Source organism: Bombina bombina, chromosome 4, assembly GCF_027579735.1.
Source record: "Bombina bombina isolate aBomBom1 chromosome 4, aBomBom1.pri, whole genome shotgun sequence".
NCBI lineage: Eukaryota > Metazoa > Chordata > Amphibia > Anura > Bombinatoridae > Bombina > Bombina bombina.
In genome coordinates, this window is record NC_069502.1 from 708812695 (window position 1) to 708838614 (window position 25920).

The 25920-nt window shown below is 34.5% G+C and overlaps 1 long non-coding RNA gene across 1 annotated transcript in view; it reads left to right on the plus strand.

The window, feature by feature from the left end:
- The window catches only part of LOC128655556 (uncharacterized), a 64040-nt gene that overhangs the window by 713 nt on the left and 37407 nt on the right, over nucleotides 1-25920 (plus strand). Inside the window, exon 2 of the long non-coding RNA XR_008401845.1 lies at nucleotides 25818-25909. This is a non-coding gene — a long non-coding RNA (uncharacterized LOC128655556). The remainder of the gene's footprint in view (nucleotides 1-25817; nucleotides 25910-25920) is intronic.

Consider the following 25920-nt stretch of genomic DNA (forward strand, 5'->3'; position numbering starts at 1 on the left):
AGGCTGTAATTCCAGGATACTGAATATGTATTATTTTAATTTAAATAGTATTTTTCAAGTTTTTCAGGGCAATTTACAAAATATAAACCTTTACAAATTTAGCATCAGAGCCACATCTTTATGTAAAGGAAAATGTGTTATTGTTATTATTATTATTATTATTATTATTATTATTATTATTAATAATAATGTACACTAGCCTTATAATGCACACATTTGAACTATACTTTCACATTGTTGCATGCAACAATGTTTTTGCGCACAAACTGCCAAAAGCAAAAGAAACAGGTGGCAACATTTCTTAAGAGTTCAAAGGAAAGTGGAAGGTGCAGAGTTAGAGATGCATATATAGATCAAAATGCATTATTTATAGAAATAGTACAGCAAGGAAACTTGTAAGTGCTATGTGATTAATGTTATTACTAGCTTTCAGCTCCCCATTCAAAAAAGCTGCACTGAAAATTATTTTTACTGATTTTAAATATATCTTAAAAAAACACACAGGGACAAAACACTTGAGTCATGTCCATTTGGTCTATGTTGAGTACTTTTAGAACTGTTCTAAGAAAACTGGTTTTCAACATGTTTATGCAAATAAAGTTAAAGGGACATTAAACCTACATTTTTTATTTCATGATTCAGATAGAGAATACAATTTTAGACAACTTTCTAATTTACTTCTATTATCTAATTTGCTTCATTCTCTTGATATTCTTTCCTGAAAAGCATATCTAGATAGGCTCAGTAGCTTCTGATTGGTGGCTGCACATAGATGCCGCATGTGATTGGCTCACCAATGTGCATTGCTATTTCTTTAACAAAGTATATACAAAGATTGCAGCAAATTAGATAATAGAAGTAAATTGGAATGTTGTTTAAAATTGTATTCTCTATCTGAATTGTGAAATATTTTTGGGGGGTTTAATGGCCCTTTAATTAGAGCACGAGAAACATGGAAACTGCATATTTAGCAATACAAAAGAAAAAGAAAAAAAGAAGAATACAAATAAGTTTTCCAAAAATATAAAACTAGTAAAATGTTTACAATTATTGATTTTGTTACTTAAAAGCATCTAATTATATGTAGGTATGTATATATATATATATATATCAGAATCGTTATTAAAATGACAAAAATGTCTGCATTGATTTGTCATTTTAAAAATTTACATCAGCAAAAACAGCAAAATCAATAGGCTTTGGACATCAGTGTTTTTAAAATTTCCACACTAACAGTAGCCATTTAAAAAACAAAAAACAAACAATCTCATTCTTTATCTGCTGCAGCTGTGTAAGTTTATATGAACAATCTGCGTCACATACAAAGGTCAAATGTGAGACAATTTTGTATTTGATAAAGCATTTCTGTCCTGCTGACATTCTTCAGCTCAAAATAAGGTCAGGAAACACCAAATACTCAGAGGTTTCCAGAGTGATCTGGTTATTTCTAGTTTCCCTTAAATGCACATCTCATGTTTTATCAGACAGGTTCTCAATGCCAAACGTGTTCAATGTGGAAAGGTGTCACTGTCTTTCCTTAAAACCCAGAAGAGTCATTTGGGAAGGTCTTCCTTGCAACTCTTGTATGAAGCAGGTGGTGGATTTGTATTATATTTGTATCCAAATATATACATTGATTCAATGGCTTCATTTATATATATATATAAAATATAATCATTAAACACACTAATTGTATAACTAAAAGTGGCAAATGCCAAAATATTGAGTGGATATTTTGGGGGATTTTCCCCACCCTAAATTGAAGCCAGGGTAATAGGTGCATCATCATGAGTACTATTTGAAAGATAACAATTACTTTTAAATATGCTTCAGTATGCACACCATATTGTATATATATTGTGTGCCTTTGTGTATTCCAACTAATGCGGGGGGAAAGACATGTCCATGCATCATCTGATTACATAAAGACTTTTCCATTAATGCATTACATGTTAGGCAATTATTATACATTAACACTGAGAGTGTGTGATAATCTGTGTTTGTATATCTATCTATCTATCTATCTATCTATCTATTTATCTATCTATTTATCTATCATCTATACATTGTATGTGTGTATATATACAGGGCTATTTTGTGGAGGTACTCACCGGTACTGAGTACCCTCACCTCTGCCAACTCATAACAAGTAATATTTGTAATCATCATTATTTTAAAATTCTAGTTTTCATAAGAGGGGGCTGCAAAATACATCAACCATTGTATATAATGTTGTCCCTTTGCTTTTCTCAAAGTTAATGAGCAGAATATATCAATAAATAATCACCTTTTTTTTGAGTACCAACACCTTTTCTTTTACAAAACAGCACTATATATATATATATATATATATATAACACAAATCACAATGAAGGCACTCACTGATCTTTTTCAATACGTGGTTTTTAATCTAAGTGACGTTTCGGGGAGTGTGTCCCCAAAACATCACATGGATTAAATACCACATATTGAAAAAGACCAGTGAGTGCCTTCATTGTGATTTGTTATATTTAACCCACCCTGGCGGATGTATTTTTGAGTGAGAGTGGCTTTATAGGAATATATATATATATATATATATATATATATATATATATATATATATATATATATATCACACAGAGAAGGTCCAGCACTCACTTACAAGCTCTCAGCTAAGAATTAAAAGCAAAAATGGAAAGGTTAGTTAGCGCATTTGGCCAAATGGGATAAGCCCAGGTACCACATCAAGGTCCTTTCCAATACCTGGGACCCTAAAACTGCCACAATGCAAGCTCTCAAATACAAACAAACTAGGAACAAGGGAAGGGTGCACAGGCTTATGTAATCACCCTACACATATACAAAACACAGAAGAGGACTGCACTCTCATACCGGACCGGGTACACATCCCATGACCCTGTAACATGCTCAGCCCTGGGTGCTCACGGGCACTCACAGGAAGCTGTGCTGTCCCCAGTGTCACAGGCAGTTAACCCCAGACAGGTCTGAGTGCAAGAACCATAGGGAAATTACAAAACAAATTAATACAACACACAGAGAAAGACCAGCACTCACTTACAAGCTCTCAGTTAAGATTTAAAAGCAAAAATGGAAAGGTTAGTTACCACATTTGGCCAAATGGGACAAGCCCAGGTACCACATCAAGGTCCTTTCTAATACCTGGGACCCTAAAACTGCGACACAATGCAAACTCTCAAATCCAAACAAGCTGGGAACAAGGGAAGGGTGCACAGGCTTATGCAATCACCCTAGACATATACAAAACACAGAAGAGGACTTCACTCTCATACTGGACCGGGTACACATCCCATGACCCTGTAACATGCTCAGCCCTGGGTGCTCACAGGCACTCACAGGAAGCTGTGCTGTCCCCAGAGTCACAGGCAGTTAACCCCAGACAGGTCTGGGTGCAAGAACCATAGGTAAATTACAAAACAAATTAATACAACACACAGAGAAAGTCCAGCACTCACTCACTTACAAGCTCTCAGTATGAAAGTGCAGTCCTCTTCTGTGTTATATATATATATATATATATATATATATATATATATATATATATATATATATATATATATATATATATATATATATATACATATAAAAATGTGTATTTGTGAGTGTGTACAAAACTCTTTATTCAAACTGCTTGGCACTGGAAAAGGTTTGGATTTCAAAATAGTTTGGAATATTTGTATATTTGCACCTGTAAAATAGGACAGTTTGGAGAATGGATGGGACCAAGTGTAAACAATCTCTTATGTCATTTAGACAATATTTACATGTCATAGTACAGCTTACACATATAACCTAATGATAGTATTATATATATATAATTTTTAATACTTTTGTATACATAGTACCATCAGAAAGATAGCACAGTATTGTAATTAGAAAGGTAATAGTTGTTGTTAAAAATAAATGTAGACTAGCAATTGCATTATAAAACACAACCAAAAAAACATCAAATACGCTGGCAGCATAAACTGTGAGTAACTGGTGGCGACAAATTGCCATTGTAAATGTTTAATTTTTATTTAAAAATATATCAATAAAATAGTTTGGATTTTGGTATTCTGGATTTGGAGATTTCTAGTTTTATATATTTGAAATACTCTATGATATGGATTCAGTTAAAAGGACATTCTTCTTAAAAATTGTAATTGTTTAAAAAGATAGATAATCCCTTTATTACACATTCCCCAACTTTGCATAACCAACACGGTTATATTTATATGCATTTTACTTCTGTGATTACCTTTGTCTAAACCTCTGCAGACTGCCACCTTAGTTCAGTTCTTTTGTCAGGCTTGCATTTTAGCCAACCCGTGCTGGTTCAACCATTGTAATTCTCCATGGGAGTGAGCAAAATATTATCTATATAGCACACATGAACTAGCACTATCTGGTTGCTGTGCAAGATTTAAAAAGCTAATAAAAAGAACTGAGATAAGATGCGGGCCAACAGGGGCTTAGAAACAGGCAAACTTACAGGATATAAAGTATATTAATATAACAATATTGGTTATACAAAGCTGGGCAATAGGCAGTAAAGGCGTTATCTATCTTTTTAAATAAAAAAAATAAAAATCAAGTAGACTGTCCCTTTAAGGTTCTAGGAGAACACAGAATAATTCTAGGAGAACACAGAATAAATGAAACCTTGATAATACTGCTTAATTTCTGCAGATTCTAAGTTCACATGAATGGAGTTATTGGACTGAGTATTTTGGGTCACATTTGTTGCACACAACTATTAATTTGAAATTTACACTGCATATTGATGCATTTTTTTAAAAGGACAGTAAAATGTAAAAAACAAACAATCATCTGTGTAAAAAAGCAATGTATAAGCATCTCAAAAATATTTTTTGCATGACAAAAGGGGAAGTTAAAGCTGTTCATTTTAAGTTTGAAATTAACTGGACTGCATGTCTGTGTTGAACTAATCCTTAAAGGGACATAAAACAAGTTGGGATAGAGAAAAAGTATATAATGTGTACTTTAATTACTCTACCTGCAAATTTATACTGCAGTGCTTCGCCATTAACCTTTTCTTTTTAGTTTCTGAATTGTAAAGCTCTAACTCCCCCCACACATTTCCTTCTATGGCTGTATCTATATCTATTGTTGTTTTGGTAGAATACAAAAGTGCATAGGGATTATCTGCTGGAGCATGCCTAGAAGCTGTGAACTCAGTTAAAATACAATGCCTGTGTCTAAACACTGTTAAGGGTGGGTGGAGCAGACTGCTCCAGACATCATGGCTTTGTAACTAATTTTGCTGATTTTTTGAAAATTATTTTAAAATACTTGCCAGCATTTTTTAAACAATTTTTGTATGCAAACTATTTTTTACTTAATTACACTATGCACAGATCTCAGCGTGTTTTATGGCACTTTAAGGACTGTCTGCTGACTGGTTGAAAAATGGATATTTGCACTACTTTGATGGTGGACACCAACACAATTTACAAAAATAAAAGCAAAAAACTACTTTTTTGATTGCAAACTCATGCATATTACAAAAAAAATGTATACATAGTGCCTTTGGTTACATAGAGACGTTTCCTTTAAATCGGTATATATACATATCTGATTATATATCTATCTTAAGATGAGGGTAAAACCCAAAACATTATGGAATAAATTAACGCTTGGGGTCAATTCTAAAAAAGTCTCTGGGCTGGTGAGATTCTATAAGAATGCTCACCATTCCTATTTCCCTGATAGAATGATCTAAAGCCACTTTTTACTGTAATTGTATTTTATCAAAAACGTAAACTTTGTATGTAAATTAAACATGAATAATTCATATGAATGCACAGCATAAATCACAATTTAAGTACAATGGAAGTGCAAAGAAAAAAAAAGCCAGTAAATGTGTACTTTAAAGTACAAAATACAAAGAATAAATGTTTTTTCATAAAATGTGCTGAACATGGGTGTTCCATGGGCGTATATGAAATTTTCTCTCTAATCCCAGCATAATTCAAGATTAAAAAGACGCTGTACTTCGTCCACCATTGTAAACTTTTACCTAGCAGAGAGCTCGTTATTTCTATTAGAGACTTTGCTTATCGCAGGGACAGCTACTTTTTGTTATGGAATTCTATGAGGGCTGCTCCTGCGAGTGTTGGTATGAAAAACCATGTCTAGACCCTCACATTTTTTTAAAATCAGCCCCTTGGTGACAAGACTAGAGAGTACCTTCTCATTTGTCAGTTATTTATTTTTTGGAGTGTATATATAGGGGTGAAAAAGTATCACTATGGTTTACTAGTCAGGGGTTAAAAGCTACAAGCCCAAAGGGAAAAAGTTACTAAACCACTCAATGTTAAAGATCAGCTGCAATTTCTATGTCGTCCGTGACTAGTGGACCACTGGAAATGTTGAACCCTGTAAATATATATATATATATATATATATATATATATATATATATATATATATATATATATATATGAAATACTCCATAAATATACAGGACCTAGCTTACCCTAATTAAAATTATATATATAACTTATATGGAGTCAGTTGAGAGTATCTTGAGCCACATTTGTTGCACATAAGATGTTTATTTCAATTTTAAGTTATCTGGACTATATGTCTGTATTGAACTAGTCCTTAAGGACTCTCTGCTGATTGGTTGATATGTGAAATTTGCACTATTTTGGTGGTATATAGCAACATGTTTTACAAGCATAAATGTAAAAAATAATAATTTTATTTTTGTATTATGAATGCAGGCACATACAACAAAAAAATAATACAACAGAAAAAAAAAGTATATCCAACTAACAGTGCCTGCCTATTAAATTACTGCAGCTAAATCTCTTAAAAGATTGTGGATTTATATAGTATTGCTTTCATTTACTTGTTGAACAGGAAGGCTATATTGTTAGCAACGGCCAAATGGAATGTCAGCAACATTCTTAACTTATTTTGGATGCCACTGGTTTATACCAGTTCCTGTGTATAGCAGGTAAAAAAACAATTCACATGTTTCTCACATCTATTCACTTTACATCTGTCTGCACAAATAATAATAATGTATACACCTGAAATGGTTTGCACAATGTTTGCATCATAGTTTTTAGAATCAAAGGTCTGATGGGGTTAAGGTTGTAGAACTAGCATGAAGAGGTCATAGGCTAAAACTTAATTAAAATAAAACCTTCCAAGGATTGAAAAGGATTTTTTTGGTAGCTATTTTTTAACTGATCTTTAAGTCCTCTGTAAATATGCTGAGCTTTGTTTTAAGTGCTTAGGTCTACATAGAGTAGAAAGGAGGGGGGGTTTACCTTGGACAAACAGATGGTAAACATCAGCAAACAACTTAAAAGAGACTTCTGGACCACATTTCTTTTGTAAATAGTATACTAGTTTAGCTGTGACAAACTGGTTTAGGGTGCACTGATAAACTGGAAACTGGAAAACAACATTAAAATTAGAGTTAGATATAATTCTAAGAAATGGGAAAACAGGTTCTTCATTGGGAGAGTTTTTTTGATGAATTATCACAAATGTAGGGTGCAACCAATCAACCATGAGACACACATTATATTTAAATTGTATAATAATGGACAGTAATGTTAATTTCAACAGAAAAGCTATGCATATTGTTTGTCATAAATAAAAAATATATATATTAAAGAAAAACATGTATACTTGAAATGACAATTCAAACAAATGTGGGCAAATAATATTCAAATGTTGCATTTAAAACACATAATTACAAATGTAATTTTAAAATGTAACACTATTTTAACTTCAACTGGATACAACAGAGGACATTCACATTACTTATTTTTGTATTTATCACACATATCTTATATATATTTCTATATAGCAATAATGTTACTGCAATAAAAATGGTACCTTCACACTATAGTGATGAAGGTATCTTTGTTGTGATGTTGTGGTTTTTAAAACCACAAGTGTAGTAATATGGTAATCTGGAAACCCTAGTGGCTGGCAAAGATCTCCGTTGACCCCTTTAATTCAAGGAAGGGCTGCCATGCATACACAGTTCATTTTTTGTTGCATGCAATACTCTTTAGGATACATTTCTAACAATTTCACTAACCATTCTGTTTTTTTATAAGACGTATGTACAGACAAATATTTGGATTTTGGGTGAATAGTTTGTCATGAAAAAATATCTGATATTTGTTAAGGGATTAGCTCAGAATTTATTTGTTAAAGAAAATCCATTTGTCTGCAATTTCCTATGAGGAACATCTTCAGAGAAGCAGAAGGACAGCAACTTAAACTTAAATAAAGTTAAAATAGTAGATAGTGCTAGAGCTACAAGTCAACAGCACTGCAAAAAATAATTGCATTAATTAATTGATTTATTTATCAATAGGGACAGGAAGGACTTGTTATGAACATAAGTGAAGCGTACATACTTCTTGGCTGAAACAGAATAAATGAACTGGCAAAGACATTGCTAAAACCTTATTTAATACTGGAAACTTGATCTTTTGAAGTCGTTCCCATCTAATTAGTGTAAATTTAAATTTGAAAACACTTTTTGCTTCCAGAAATGCCTTTTCCATCTTTTTGGTTTTTTTACAGTCTTCCGAAACACATCTAGCTTTGATGATGCCATAGTTTCTACAAAAGCAGCCAGAATGATCCCATAAGTGATTCTATTTGTCTATGCTGAGACTCTTCAATCTATAAATGCTAATGTAAAGACAAACAGAAGCCTGGCAGTGTTTTATAGGCAATGCAAACAAATAAGTTCTAAGCACATAAAACACTAAAAAAAAAAATATTGGAAGAATTTCTTTTGAGGTTTCTTGTATCAACTTTATTTAATTCTGCTTGTATCATTTATTGTGAAGCATACTTAGGTAAGCTCAGGGACAGCAATGCATTACTGGGATTATTGATTGGAGGCTGCACACATACATCTCTTGTCATTGGCTCGATAATTGTGTTCAGCTAGCTTCCAGTAATGCATTAATGATCTGGAGCTGATTTTAACTATGTGTTTAACCTCCATATTTAAACACACACACACACACACATATATATATATATATATATATATATATATATATATATATATATATATATATATATATATATATGCAAGCAATAGTGGAATAATAACATATTAATGCATTTTTATTATTATTATCATTATTATTATTATTATTATTTTGCAATTTCATGTACCTTAATGTTTGTTGTTTTCAGTTTAATAAGTGAAGAAACCTGAATAGGAAAAGACAACATTATATTAAAGGATATTCAACTCACAATGTTCCCTGTTATTATGAATAAAGAAACAGCTTTGTAACATTTCATTATTTATTTTGTCTGTTTTTCCTATCATTTAAATCTGTGAAGATTGTATATTTTCTAAAATGGTAATTTTGTATTTTGCATGCAGATCTTTTTTCAATGCTGGGAATAATTTTGGTTTCATATATAGAAAAATGACTATCACGTGATATTGCATGAAACAAAACTGGGGTGGGTGGTATCTGAATCATTAAAAAATTCATACATTTGGGTTTCATATCCCTTTAATCTGTGAATGTCTGTTTGTGTTGTCCTAAGGATAATTAGAACTGTACAATTATATTGTATGGTGTTGTTATTAATTTCACACATGTACTTACTCAATAAAAAAAATGTTTAAAAAAAATAAGGAGGTTCTGCTGCTTTGGGAGTTCTTGACAGACTATTTGTGTGTGGTGAAACACTACAATTATTTTATATACCAGTAAATTGCAACCTAATGTACAGGGGTGGCTTTCTACACCTTAAAAGGTGTGGCTTTGTGATCGCTACAGAGCAAGGCTGTAGAGTAGTATTCATAAGAGGTCATCATTTTCTACTACTAATTCCTTTTTTCTTATTAAAAAAATCTAATTTTGTCCCCATTTTCTGCTATCATGGCCCTGCTATAACTAAGGTCATTTAAAAAATAGTTTACCCTGGCAAACTTTGGCCACCACCTATAAACATAGACCAAAGCTAATTATGGTGTCAATTACTACTCTGAATGTAAATGTCAAGTGTGCATTTGTCACTGACATGTGATTCACTTAAATGCTCTATAGATTGATTGCATTGAGAGCTGCATAACTTTTTATGTAGCAGAGTTTCAAATCTGCAAATCTTCTCCCTCCTCTTCTCACTCTGTCTCTCTCTCTCTCTCTCTCTCTCTCTCTCTCACTCTCTCTCTCTCTCTCTCTCTCTCTCTCTCTCTCACTCTCTCACTCTCTCTCCTCTTCTCCCTTTCTCCTCTTCTCTCTCTCTCTCTCTCTCTCTCTCTCTCTCTCTCTCACTCTCACTCTCACTCTTATTCTCTCTCTCCTCTCTCTCTCTCTCTCTCTCTCTCTCTCACTCTCACTCTTATTCTCTCTCTCCTCTTCTCACTCTCTCTCCTCTTCTCCCTTTCTCCTCTTCTCTCTCTCTCTCTCTCTCTCTCTCTCTCTCTCTCTCTCTCTCTCTCACTCTCACTCTTATTCTCTCTCTCCTCTTCTCTCTCTCTCTCTCACTCTCACTCTTATTCTCTCTCTCCTCTTCTCACTCTCTCCTCTTCTCCCTCTCTCCTCTCTCTCTCTCTCTCTCTCTCATCTTCTCTCTCTCTCTTGCTCTCTCTCTTTCCTCTTCTCTCTCTCCTCTTCTCTCTCTCTCTCTTTCTCTCTCTCTCTTTCTCTCTCACACACACTCTCTCTCCTCTTCTCTCTCTGTCTCTCCTCTCTCTCCTCTTCTCCTCTCTTTGCATATGTTATAGAAACATAGATATTGACGGCAGATAAAAACTATAGGCCCAGCAAGTCTGCCCGTTATTTGCCTAGAAGTATAAACTTATCTAGTTTGTAGGATAGTCTTATGCTTGTCCCAGGCATTCTTAAAGTCCCCCACAGTGTTTGTCATTACTACCTCTTGTGAAAGTTTATTCCATGAATCAATCACTCTTTCTGTAAAGAAGTGCTTCCTCAAATTACTCCTAAATCTACTACCCTTTAGCTTGAGATCATGACCCCTTGTTCTTGATTTTCCTTTTTATGTAAAATTCTCACTGGCTCAGTTTTACTAAGCCCTTTAACATACTTGAAAGTTGCTATCATATCACCTTTTCCCTTCTCTCCTCTAAGCTATACATATTTAGGTAATTGAGCCTCTCCTGGTAAGTTTTATTGTTTAGACCATGTACCATTTGGTAGCCCTACTTTGCACATTTTCAAGATTGTTAATATCTTTCTGAAGATATGGCCTCCAGAACTGCACACAATACTCAAGATGAGGCCTAACTAATGATCTTTAAAGTGGCATAATAACCTTAATATTTCTGCTGCAAATACCTCTACCAATACATCCAAGCATTCTATTGGCCTTACTTGCTGCAGTACTATCTATCTATCTATCTATCTATCTATCTATCTATCTATCTATCTATCTTTCTGTATGTCTATCTGTCTGTCTTTTTGTCTGTCTGTCTATCTATCTTTGTTACATACACAACTCTAGTGTGACTTAGATTTAGCCCCATGGGATATAGAGATGGCTGCAACATATCATATATTAGTAAACTGTGAACTAAATCGCCATAGAATTAAACGTGTCTTCAATGGTCTTTAAGTAAACCATGCATTTACTAGCAGTAATGAATTGTACTTAGTGAATTTATTCATCATCAATAGATACCTAAGCCTACTATTCTGTATGTTTATGGCTGACAGCTCTGTCCTCACAAATTATCTTGAAACCAGCTAAATGCTGAGCCAGCTACTCTTTACAATATTGAGGAGATTGTTTGCATAGTCATTGTAGCAGGAAGATGAGTTCACAAGTCTTGTTGACATTCTCCTAAAAAAAAAAAAAAACAGCTAGAGGCTATTAGCATTCATTTTCTGACTGATTGTTCTCACTTACTTGAAGTAAATCTAAACACAGCAGCAAGTGATGTTGTTTTACACATGCTTTAGTTAGGTGAACTGAATTTCCTAGAGTTGTGTGCATTGTGTATTTACTTTGAATCAAGTGGATTTATCTTGCTTTAACTGTCCTGGCTTCTAAACAACAGTTAAGAGATAACGACACTGATTTGGAAGTCTGGCTTTGTTTATGAAAGTTCTTTCTTGTGCAGTTAGTTAAATTATGTGTACAGACATTCTTTTTACTCCAGAATTGTTATTGATTAAAAATATAGATTATCCCTTTATTACCTATTACCCCAGTTTTTCATAACTAACACAGTTATATTAATATACTTTTTACCTCTGTGATTACCTTGTATCTAAGCCTCTGCAGACTGCCCCATTATCTCATTTCTTTTGACAGACTTGCATTTTAGCCAATCAGTGCTGACTCCTAGGGAGTGAGGGAAATGTTATCTATATGACACACATGAACTAGCACTGTCTAGCTGTGAACAATTGCCCAAATTCACTGAGAAAAGATGCAGCCTTCAGGTGCTTAGAAATCCGTTTGAGCCTACCTAAGTTTAGCTTTCAACAAAGAATACCATGCAAATTTGATGATAAAAGTACATTGGAAAGTTGTTTAAAATTGCATGCCCTATCTAAATCATGAAAGTTTACATTTGACTAGACTGTCCCTTTAAAAAAGGGCAATAAAAAAATTCCTTTTAGATGTCAAAAGATTTACCAATTTGATAAAATAAATGAATATTTTAAACCAATGCTAGTATAATATAAAAACATGTTTCAAAAAGTGTTAAAATATTTTATTGGCCTCTGAATTTATACTACATGTACTTAAACATATTAAATTTCTACCTTTTGTTTTTGAAACATAAGCCTGTATTTCTAAGCCAGTTTATGAAAAATGCTAATTATGCTAATATAAATATAAATAAAAAAAGACCACAGAAAAAATGCACTGAAAATATTGTCAAGTACTCTGTAAAAGAAAAATGAGCCTTACAATTACCATTTAAAAAGACAAAATGACAAATGTAATACATAAAAAAGCAGAAATATGTTGTAACACATAATAATAAAATGACTAAAAATGTTGTTTAAGCTACTTTATGCTTTAGAAAAATAATAAAAAAGAAAAATAATCTATTTACTGCTTTCATTTCTTAGAAAAGCTAGGAAATTTCTGAATTTGTCGTATTATTCTTCGCTTGTAAATAAAACTATATTTGAGGATACTTCGATTAAAGACGTTAAAGAGATGTACTTCCATTTATCACCAGCAGAGAGAGTATGAGTCTGCATTATGGTTACAAATTTAGGATATCCAACCAGTACTTGTGACTTACAGCACCAGTCAATAGCAGTGAACTACATAAATGGAACTGGATGCCTTATATTGACTTCAGATTATATTTAGCATTCAAATTACTAGATAATCCTTTCATGTGCAGACTGTACTATAATAACTATCCAGGAATCAAAAATGATGATAGAAGTATCCCTCTCCTTTTTACTTTTCTAAAATCCTTGCTTATTCATAGGTTAACAATAATTACACAGTGGCTAAAAAAATATCCAATAATGGTTTGTTTTGCGTAGAACTGTCCAAAACTTTAGATTTTGTGCCAGATTATGAGTGGAGCGCTAACATTTGCACGCAAGCTATAAGGAGTTTATCCCAGGTGTTTGCGCTTGTTGGGTTTACTACTGGTTTTACGAGTTTAAAGTAAATGTGAACGCTTGAGCGCAATCGCGATTTACGCTAGAATGATTACTGTGTCATCAGAGCTCTGGTTAACTGTTTCGCAAACAAAAAAATTGTCACAAAATACATCAAAAATACATTGCTAAGTACCCTTACAATCATAATAACACCATCTAATAAAAAATATTAAAATAAATTATTGCACACAAAAGTTATAAAGACTCAAAGATATGAGATCTCAGGTGTTAGGGGAAAAAAACGGCAAAGGGCTTTACCATTGAGATACATAAATATACATGTCTAAAAATGTATATGTATGCATATGTATATATATATATATATATATATATATATATATATATATATATATATATATATATATATATGTAGAATTCCAAATCAAGTGCACTCACTCAAAAGCATCAACCGGGGTACATATGAATAAATATTATACATAAGGACAAAGTCAAATAAATGCAGCACTCACCGGATTCTTCAATATAAAACGTCACCTTTATTATCTTATGTTAAAATGCCATAAACCAAACATTTCGGTGTTCGTCTGACACCTTTTTCAATGGACAAACATCATACTGCATTTTCGGATATATGATGTTTGTCCATTGAAAAAGGTGTCAGACGAACACCGAAACGTTTGGTTTATGGCATTTTAACATAAGATAATAAATGTGATGTTTTATATTGAATAATCCGGTGAGTGCTGCATTTATTTGACTTACATATATATATATATAAATATATATATGTATGTATGTGTGTGTGAACACATATATTTATGTATTTATATGTGTATAAATGTATTTACAGACATAAATACACATATAAACACATAAATGCATATGTGCATTGGAGCCCTTTGCATTTAAGTAGATGAAAACATGTAAAAAACTATTTATGCAATATTTAAATTTAATAAAGTGTTATAGTGTGTATTTATTGTAAATATTTCATATTCATATGTGCTGCACATAGCAGAATATGTTCTATGCATTTATAAATAGATATTACTATATGTATTTGTATATTTCTATACCTATATATAATCATCTGTATATATATATATATATATATATATATATATATATAAATATATATATTAGATATATTAAACTAGAAGCGCTTATTTAAAAACTACAATATAAATAAAAAACCAAAGGGATCAGTACGTTATTAATGATATTGCACACTTGTACCAGATTATTTTAAATATAAAATGTTCTTACTCAAAGAATGTCCTTAATGTCCATGGGCTATAGCCTTTCTCAAATATAACAGATACCCTCCAGCGTTACACACTGTAGTCCAGTCACCTTTAAAACTGCTGCTCACAGGGGGTTGGCTGTTTGTCCTGCAGCCGAGTAGAATGATAATGATCCAAAGTAGTGAAAATCTGGAGCGCAAAAAGAAAAGGGAAAAAAATTCCAATCAATTGGGCATGTAATGACATATAAGGAGTACTCTGGCGTTTCTTTCACGGCTCTGGCTTTGCACGAGTCGGCGTGTGACGTCACCACCCGATCTCTATAACCGCAATATTTCTCAAGAGTCTTGAGAAAGCCGCCAGAGGAGGCGGGGAAACGCGTTGAGGCGCCGAATGCTTGTACTTTGATGTGCACTGTTTGACATTTGAAAGAGGAGAAAGGTGTGATCGAAATATTGCGGTAATAACAGTTTTTATTTTTTATTGCAAAAAAAATTACTAACAAAAAAAGAAATTTCTAGCTGCTTTTGTTAGTAATTTTTTGCAATAAACTGTTTGCATGTGGTTAAGTCTGTGCATGTGCAGTTCATTTTTTGGATTTTGTGCTGCTCTGCAGTCTTACATTTCTAAGAAATTAGATTAAATGGGTAATAAATTGAGTGCTGAAATCCCCTACTTTAGTTATGGTATCTCATATAGCTCTACCTTTGTCTCTTATCTATAAAGTACTGGATTAAATATATATATATATATATATATATATATATATATATATATATATATACAGTACAGGTATACCTGCACATACAGCGGGTTAGGGACCGGAACCCCGCTGTAAAGTGAAAACCGCCTTAAAGTGAAACAAGGCAGTTTTAGCTTTCTTTTCACTTGCCAGTGTGTTTAAAAACTTGAAAACATATTTAAACTAACATTCAGGGGACACAATAGTGCTAAGTTTAGTTTAACACTAGCACAGCACAGTATTCAATTAGTATTCAATAAATACTGTACCTGTAAAATAGTGACAATTACTGTAATACAATTTGCCAGACTATAGCACTGAGACACAGATTGCGCTGTAATGCTATAAACAGAGTGAACTGCGCATAACAAAATGGTGCCAGTCACATTTCTCACAATCTCACGATGATTACAGCACTGTTTCAAAATCCTTGGAGGTTGAACTTCAGCTCCACAAAGCGCTGTGTTAGTGAATCGCTGTAAAGTGAAGCGCTGTAAAGTGAGGTATACGTATATATATATATATATATATATATATATATATATATATATATAAAATATATACAGCATATATATTGTACCAATAAACCATCAGATATGTATAGAAATATTTATTTATAAATAAATAGAACATATTCTTCCATGTAAAGAACATTAGAAAGTGAAATATTCATAGTTTAATGTCGGGTTAGTGCACATGAGAAAATGTGATCAGATTTGCACGCGAGTAGGGTGTTTTTTTTTTTTTTTTTGCTCCAATGACTTTTATGCACTCGTCAGTTTACTTTCAACTCTTAATATGATCCCAACCCGATGAGTGCTCAAAACCGAAGTTCTAGCTCAGTAAACGCTTGTGCGCTCCACTTGTAATCTGACCCTTTATTAGCAATAGTTTAATCAAATCTTATGAAACACAAATAAAACATCACCAGAACAACGTCAAATTATGAAATAAAGTCAATCAGTTTCCATTTATGAGCTAAGCCATCCAGTAGTTTTATGTATGTAGTATTCTGATTTATCCAGGACAGCCATTCTTTAAATGTTGACATAAAATATTATAAAGCGCCTGCACAAATTAAAATTTTTCTGAAGTGCAGAATACAGATTAGTAAAGCATATTTTTAGCACTATGCACGCATTGATATTTTCACCATATGTCTCAGTACCATGATAAAGAAAACTATTTATATTTGAGTAAACAAAGGTAAACTAATCAGTAAATGAATTAATTGAATTGAGTCACGTTAGCTGAGTTATACCTAAATCCAGGCTAGTAATTGCATCCTGAGCAGTGGATTAAGATCCTCAAATAGAAAGACTACACAAAAGACAAGTACACAGAGACACACAGAGAAATCATAGCATCTGACCAGATCTATCTAGTCTTCCTGTTTGTTTTGCCTTCTGTGTATCCTATGTCATATCTGCCAGCTTCACAGCAGCTGCTCTGTGGGACCTGTTTCCGAGGCTCTGATTTTTTTAAGTAAAAGACGCATAAGCATGGAAATAATCAAATCATAAACTTTGAACTATTTCTTTATTATATCTTAATGAAAGTTCTAACATTGAATTCTGCACCTCCGTTCACATAACCAGTAAAATACTTATTTTAACCAGATGATCCTAAATGATTTTCGCTCCATAACAATAAAAAGCCTTATTCTATTCTGGCAAAGTGTTGGTGTGGACTAAAGATGGGCAAATTTTTTACAACATTGGAAAAATGAAACAATATTTAAACACATTTGTTCTTTATTTCGAATGTTTTGTAAAACATTCTAACATTCGTTTAATGTTTCTTTTAATGTAATATTCAATAAGAATTTTTCTAAAGATTCGATTCGAATTATGCAATATTCTAATTCAAAATTTTTTAATTGATATATTTGATGTAGTGTTTCTAATGCACTCAGTGGGGCCGAATTAACAAGCTCCGAATGGCGGCTGACATGATACGCTACATTGTATCATGTCCGCTCGCACTTATTATTTAAATGTAATAATAGAATTATGCAATATTTGAAATAGTATCTATTATGTATCAATTTACTAAATTCCCTACCACAAAAACAATTGAAATTCTGAATACCTATTTGTTAAATCGAATGTTACATTTTAAATTTCGAATGTGGATATTCAATCTAATTATAAACATTTGAAAACAAAAGTAACGTTTGAAAACCGGAAATAATGTTTGATTACCGAATTTTAAAGGGACAGTGAACAACAGAATTTTTGTTGTTTAAAAAGAAAGATAATCCCTTTATTACCCATTCCCCAGTTTCGCATAACCAACACTGTTATAGAAATACACTTTTTATCTCTGTGATTACCTTGTATCTAAGCCTCTGCAAATTGCCCCCTTATTTCAGTTATTTTGACAGACTTGCATTTTAGCCAATCAGTGCTATCTCCAGGGTAGCTTCACGTGCATGAGCTCAATGTTATCTATATGAAACACATGAACTAATGCCCTCTAGTAGTCAAAATGCATTCAGATTAGAGGCAGTCTTCAAGGTCTAAGAAATTAGCATATGAACCTCCTAGGTTTAGCTTTCAACTAAACGATTACGGCTTTCTGAGCCGAAACATGTCAGCAGTCAGTCCCTGAGTGGAGCCCATACTACTCACATCGCCACTGGAGATCCAAGATTTGTATCCCTATCTGGGATGAAAGATTTTATCTGCAAATAAATGTTTTCAACTTGACATCGCTGTTTGCTGGTGCACCTTATTTTTTACTTTTTTGGCTGGTATCCAATGAACGGAGGTTAAACAGCTGTGTTACAGAGGTTGTTCCCTGCTCAACTATACTCCTCCTCCCCTAAACGAAGATCTTACAGTCCCCGCCGGGAGGAAGAATCAGTAACCGGAAGTGGGTTAAGTGACGTCACACGCCAACAGAGAGGAGCCGCGGAACTGTACTACCAACCGGAGCAGTCAATATCGGTGACAAGAGCCGGACTGTCTCGTATGCTCAGGATAAGCATGCTGAAGGTCGGTAATTTACATTTAAACCTCTGAGGGTTTTGCTGTGATCACACATATCAAGAGGCATTTGGAGGTAAGGGGCGAGAGAGGATTAGTTCCAAGGGCTGTTTATATGCCGAAGTTGCACACAATTTCTTCAAAGTGTTTTATAACTGAATTGGGTTATTGTCAATTTAAGGACATAGGTGCCGACACATTAAGACAATCATTATCTCTGTGATTACCTTGTATCTAAGCCTCTGCAAACTGCCCCCTTTTTTCAGTTATTTTGACAGACTTGCATTTTAGCCAATCAGTGCTATCTCCAGGGTAGCTTCACGCGCATGAGCTCAATGTTATCTATATGAAACACACAAACTAATGCCCTCTAGTAGTGATGTCGCAAATAGTTCGCCGGCGAATAGTTCCCGGCGAACATAGCATGTTCGTTTTCGCCGCGGATGGCGAACATATGCGATGTTCGGTCCGCCCCCTATTCCTCATCATTGAGTAAACTTTGACCCTGTACCTCACAGTCAGAAGACACATTCCAGCCAATCAGCAGCAGACCCTCCCTCCCAGATCCTCCCACCTCCTGGACAGCATCCATTTTAGATTCATTCGGAAGCTGCATTCCTAGTGAGAGGAGGGACAGTGTAGCTGCTGATTTAATAGGGAAATCGATAGCTAGGCTAGTGTATTCAGTGTCCACTACAGTCCTGAAGGACTCATCTGATCTCTGCTGTAAGGACAGTACCCCAAAAAGCCCTTTTTAGGGCTAGAACATCAGTCTGCTTTTTTTTTTTTTTCCTGTGTAATCTAATTGCAGTTGCCTGCCTGCCAGCGTGTGTGTCAGGCTTACAGCGTATACTGTGCCCACTTGCCCAGTGCCACCACTCATGTCTGGTGTAACAGTAGTGTACATTTAAAAAAAACAACACTTTTTTGACAGTGAAATAATAGCAGACAGCTGCCAGTACCCAAGATGGCCGCCAATAAGGCAGATGGGGAGGGTTAGAGCGCTGTTTTGGGGGGGGGGATCAGGGAGGTTGGGGGCTAAGGGGGGATGCTACACCACAGCATATGTAAATATGCTAAAAAAATAAAAAAAATTAAAAACCTTTTATTTTAGTACTGTCAGACTTTCTGCCAGTACTTAAGATGGTGGGGACAATTGTGGGGTGGGGGAGGGAAGGGAGCTGTTTGGGAGGGATCAGGGGGTCTGATGTGTCAGGTGGGAGGCTGATCTCTACACTAAAGCTAAAATTAACCCTGCAAGCTCCCTACAAACTACCTGATTAACCCCTTCACTTTTAGCCATAATACACTTGTGATGCGCAGCAGCATTTAGCGGCCTTCTAATTACCAGAAAGCAACGCCAAAGTCATATATGTCTGCTATTTCTGAACAAAGGGGATCCCAGAGAAGCATTTGCAACCATTTGTGCCATAATTGCACAAGCTGTTTGTAAATAATTTCAGTGAGAAACCTAAAATTGCGAAAAAATTTAAGTTTTTTTTAAATTTGATCGCATTTGGCGGTGAAATGGTGGCATGAAATATACCAAAATCGGCCTAGATCAATACTTTGAGTTGTCTACTACACTACACTTAAGCTAAAATTAACTCTACAAGCTCCCTATATGCTCCCTAATTAACCCCTTCACTGCTGGGCATAAAACACGTGTGGTGCGCAGGGGCATTTAGCAGCCTTCTAATTACCAAAAAGCAACGCCAAAGCCATATAAGTCTGCTATTTCTGAACAAAGGAGATCCCAGAGAAGCATTTACAACCATTTATGCCATAATTGCATAAGTTGTTTGTAAATAATTTCTGTGAGAAACCTAAAGTTTGTGAAAAAGTGAACAATTTTTTTTTATTTGATCGCATTTGGCAGTGAAATGGTGGCATAAAATATACCAAAATGGGCCTAGATCAATACTTTGGGTTGCTACTACACTACACTTAAGCTAAAATTAACTCTACAAGCTACCTACATGCTCCCTAATTAACCCCTTCACTGCTGGGCATAAAACACGTGTGGTGCGCAGTGGCATTTAGCAGCCTTCTAATTACCAAAAAGCAACGCCAAAGCCATATAAGTCTGCTATTTCTGAACAAAGGGGATCCCAGAGAAGCATTTACAACCATTTATGCCATAATTGCATAAGTTGTTTGTAAATAATTTCTGTGAGAAACCTAAAGTTTGTGAAAAAGTGAACAATTTTTTTTTATTTGATCGCATTTGGGGGTGAAATGGTGGCATGAAATATACCAAAATGGGCCTAGATCAATACTTTGGGTTGTCTACTACACTACACTTAAGCTAAAATTAACTCTACAAGCTCCCTACATGCTCCCTAATTAACCCCTTCACTGCTGGGCATAAAACACGTGTGGTGCGCAGTGGCATTTAGCAGCCTTCTAATTACCAAAAAGCAACGCCAAAGTCATATAAGTCTGCTATTTCTGAACAAAGGGGATCCCAGAGAAGCATTTACAACCATTTATTCCATAATTGCATAAGTTGTTTGTAAATAATTTCTGTGAGAAACCTAAAGTTTGTGAAAAAGTGAAAAATTTTTTTTTATTTGATCGCATTTGGCTGTGAAATGGTGGCATTAAATATACCAAAATGGGCCTAGATCAATACTTTGGGTTGTCTACTACACTACACTTAAGCTAAAATTAACTCTACAAGCTCCCTACATGCTCCCTAATTAACCCCTTCACTGCTGGGCATAAAACACGTGTGGTGCGCAGGGGCATTTAGCAGCCTTCTAATTACCAAAAAGCAACACCAAAGCCATATAAGTCTGCTATTACTGAACAAAGGAGATCCCAGAGAAGCATTTACAACCATTTATGCCATAATTGCATAAGTTGTTTGTAAATAATTTCTGTGAGAAATCTAAAGTTTGTGAAAAAGTGAACAATTTTTTTTTATTTGATCGCATTTGGCGGTGAAATGGTGACATAAAATATACCAAAATGGGCCTAGATCAATACTTTGGGTTGCTACTACACTACACTTAATCTAATATTAACTCTACAAGCTGCCTACATGCTCCCTAATTAACCCCTTCACTGCTGGGCATAAAACACGTGTGGTGCGCAGTGGCATTTAGCAGCCTTCTAATTACCAAAAAGCAACGCCAAAGCCATATAAGTCTGCTATTTCTGAACAAAGGGGATCCCAGAGAAGCATTTACAACCATTTATGCCATAATTGCATAAGTTGTTTGTAAATAATTTCTGTGAGAAACCTAAAGTTTGTGAAAAAGTGAACAATTTTTTTTTAATTTGATCGCATTTGGCGGTGAAATGGTGGCGTGAAATATACCAAAATGGGCCTAGATCATTACTTTGGGTTGTCTACTACACTACACTTAAGCTAAAATTAACTCTACAAGCTCCCTACATGCTCCCTAATTAACCCCTTCACTGCTGGGCATAAAACACGTGTGGTGCGCAGTGGCATTTAGCAGCCTTCTAATTACCAAAAAGCAACGCCAAAGCCATATAAGTCTGCTATTTCTGAACAAAGGAGATCCCAGAGAAGCATTTACAACCATTTATGCCATAATTGCATAAGTTGTTTGTAAATAATTTCTGTGAGAAACCTAAAGTTTGTGAAAAAGTGAAAAAAATTTTTTTATTTGATCGCATTTGGCGGTGAAATGGTGGCATAAAATATACCAAAATGGGCCTAGATCAATACTTTGGGTTGCTACTACACTACACTTAATCTAAAATTAACTCTACAAGCTGCCTACATGCTCCCTAATTAACCCCTTCAGTGCTGGGCATAAAACACGTGTGGTGCGCAGTGGCATTTAGCAGCCTTCTAATTACCAAAAAGCAACGCCAAAGCCATATAAGTCTGCTATTTCTGAACAAAGGGGATCCCAGAGAAGCATTTACAACCATTTATGCCATAATTGCATAAGTTGTTTGTAAATAATTTCTGTGAGAAACCTAAAGTTTGTGAAAAAGTGAACAATTTTTTTTTATTTGATCGCATTTGGGGGTGAAATGTGGCATTAAATATACCAAAATGGGCCTAGATCAATACTTTGGGTTGTCTACTATACTACACTTAATCTAAAATTAACTCTACAAGCTGCCTACATGCTCCCTAATTAACCCCTTCACTGCTGGGCATAAAACACGTCTGGTGCGCAGTGGCATTTAGCAGCCTTCTAATTACCAAAAAGCAACGCCAAAGCCATATAAGTCTGCTATTTCTGAACAAAGGGGATCCCAGAGAAGCATTTACAACCATTTATGCCATAATTGCATAAGTTGTTTGTAAATAATTTCTGTGAGAAACCTAAAGTTTGTGAAAAAGTGAACAATTTTTTTTTTATTTGATCGCATTTGGGGGTGAAATGGTGGCATTAAATATACCAAAATGGGCCTAGATCAATACTTTGGGTTGTCTACTACACTACACTTAAGCTAAAATTAACTCTACAAGCTGCCTACATGCTCCCTAATTAACTCCTTCACTGCTGGGCATAAAACACGTGTGGTGCGCAGTGGCATTTAGCAGCCTTCTTATTACCAAAAAGCAACGCCAAAGCCATATGTCTGCTATTTCTGAACAAAGGGGATCCCAGAGAAGCATTTACAACCATTTATGCCATAATTGCATAAGTTGTTTGTAAATAATTTCTGCGAGAAACCTAAAGTTTGTGAAAAAGTGAACAATTTTTTTTTATTTGATCGCATTTGGCGGTGAAATGGTGGCGTGAAATATACCAAAATGGGCCTAGATCAATACTTTGGGTTGTCTACTACACTACACTTAAGCTAAAATTAACTCTACAAGCTGCCTACATGCTCCCTAATTAACCCCTTCACTGCTGGGCATAAAACATGTGTGGTGCGCAGTGGCATTTAGCAGCCTTATAATTACCAAAAAGCAACGCCAAAGCCATATAAGTCTGCTATAATGGCATGTCTGGCACACAGTGTTGGAGCAAGGGTCCATCTGACCACTGATACCTGGTCTGCAAAGCATGGTCAGGGCCGGTATATCACCTACACTGCGCACTGTGAAGAGGGCGTAACCCTTACACCACCTGATCGATACAACATCATACCTGATGTTTTAAAGCACGTTATTCCAAACAATTTAGGAATGTTAGGTGATTTATGGCCTTTATGGATTAAAACCAGACTCTGCATCAACTATGTAATTTTCCATGGGAGTTTTGCCATGGATCCCCCTCCGGCAAGCCACAGTCCAGGTGTTAGTCCCCTTTAAACAACTTTTCCATCACTATTGTGGCCAGAAAGAGTCCCTGTGGGTTTTAAAATTCGCCTGCCTATTGAAGTCTATGGCGGTTCGCCCGGTTCATTGGTTCGCGAACATTTGGGGAAGTTTGTGTTCGCCGTTCGCAAACCCAAATTTTTATGTTCGCGACATCACTACCCTCTAGTGGTCAAAATGCATTCAGATTAGAGGCACTCTTCAAGGTCTAAGAAATTAGCATATGAACCTCCTAGGTTTAGCTTTCAACTAAAAATACCAAGAGAACAAAGCAAAATTGGTGATAAAAGTAAATTGGAAAGTTGTTTAATATTACATTCCCTATTTAAATCATGAAAGTTTTTTTTGGACTTGACTGTCCCTTTAATGGATTTTCCTTCTTATCAACATTCGATTGTCCAAAACAAATGTCCACAGGACTATTCATCTCTACCAAACTAATTGCACTTTCAGCACAACACTGTGTTGTTGAAAAAAGCACTGACAATGCAGTACTGACATTTTTTTATGCTTTTTGTTGCCCATCTCAGATGGTATATTTTTAGTAAATTTATTACACTTGGCTAAGTATCCATGGGGGCATCAGGATTTATATAAGATTTTATTATTATTATTATTATTATTATTATTATTATTATTATTATTATTATTATTATTAACTCGGGACTTAAACCAAGAAATATCCTGTTTGATTAAAGGAATAGTCTAGTCAAAATTAAACTTTCATGATTCAGATAGAGCATTCAATTTTAAGCAACTTTCTATTTTACTCCTATTATTAATTGTTCTTTGTTTTCTTGTTATCCTTATTTGAAAAAGCAAAAATATAAGCTTAGGAGACGGCCCATTTTTTATTCAGCACCCTGGGTAGCGCTTGCTGATTGGTGGCTACATTTAGACACCAATCAGCAAGTGCTACCCAGGTGCAGAACAATAAATGAGCAGGCTCCTAAGCTTACATTCTTGCTTTTTCAAATTAAGTTAATAAAGAGAACAAAGAAAAAATGATAATAGGTGAAAATTAGAAAGTTGCTTCAAGTTGCAGGTTCTATCTGAATCATGAAAATTTCATTTTGACTAGACTATTCCTTTAAAGGAACATGAAACACAACATTTTTCTTTCACAATTCAGATAGAGCATGCAATTTTAAACAACATTCTAATTTAAAGGAACCGTCAAGTAAAAAATAAAAACTTTCATGATTTAAATAGGGCATGTAATTTTAAACAACTTTCAAATTTACTTTTATTACCAATTTTGCTTTGTTCTCTTTGTATTCTTAGTTGAAAGCTAAATCTAGGAGGTTCCTATGCTAATTTCTTAGACCTTGAAGGCCACCTCTAATCTGAAAGCATTTTGACAGTTTTTCACCACTAGAGGTCGTTAGTTCATGTGTTTCATATAGATAACATTGAGCTCAGGCACATGAAGCTCCTAGGAGCCAGCACTGATTGGCTAAAAATGCAAGTCTGTCAAAAGAACTGAAATAAGGGGGCAGTCTGCAGAGGCTTAGATACAAGGTAATCACAGAGTTAAAAAAGTATATTATTATAACTGTGTTGGTTATGCAAAATTGGGGAATGGGTAATAAAGGGATTATCTACCTTTTTAAACAACAAAAATTCTGGTGTTTACTGTCCCTTTAATTATATTATCACATTTTCTTAAATTTCTTGTTATCTTTTGTTTAAACAAAGGGAAGTAAGTGCAGGAGTGTGCATGTGTCCAGATTGCTATATGGCAGCAGTTTTTCAAGAATGTTATCCATTTGTAAGAGAATTATTTCCTGCCATGTAGTTCACCAGACACTTACCTAGGCATATATCTTCAACAAAGAATACAATGGGAACGATTAAAATTTGATAATAGAAGTAAATTGGAAACTTTTTTTAAACTGTATGCTCTGATTGAATCACAAAATAAAATTATTGGGTTTCATATCCCTTAAAATGACATTTTTTTTTTTAATATTTCAGATGTCCAGCGACTATCTATAGGACCAGATTAACTGTATTATAAAGCACCATAATGTACACCCCCTCAGCCAAATTTCATGTATGTATTTCAGGTATGTTCAAA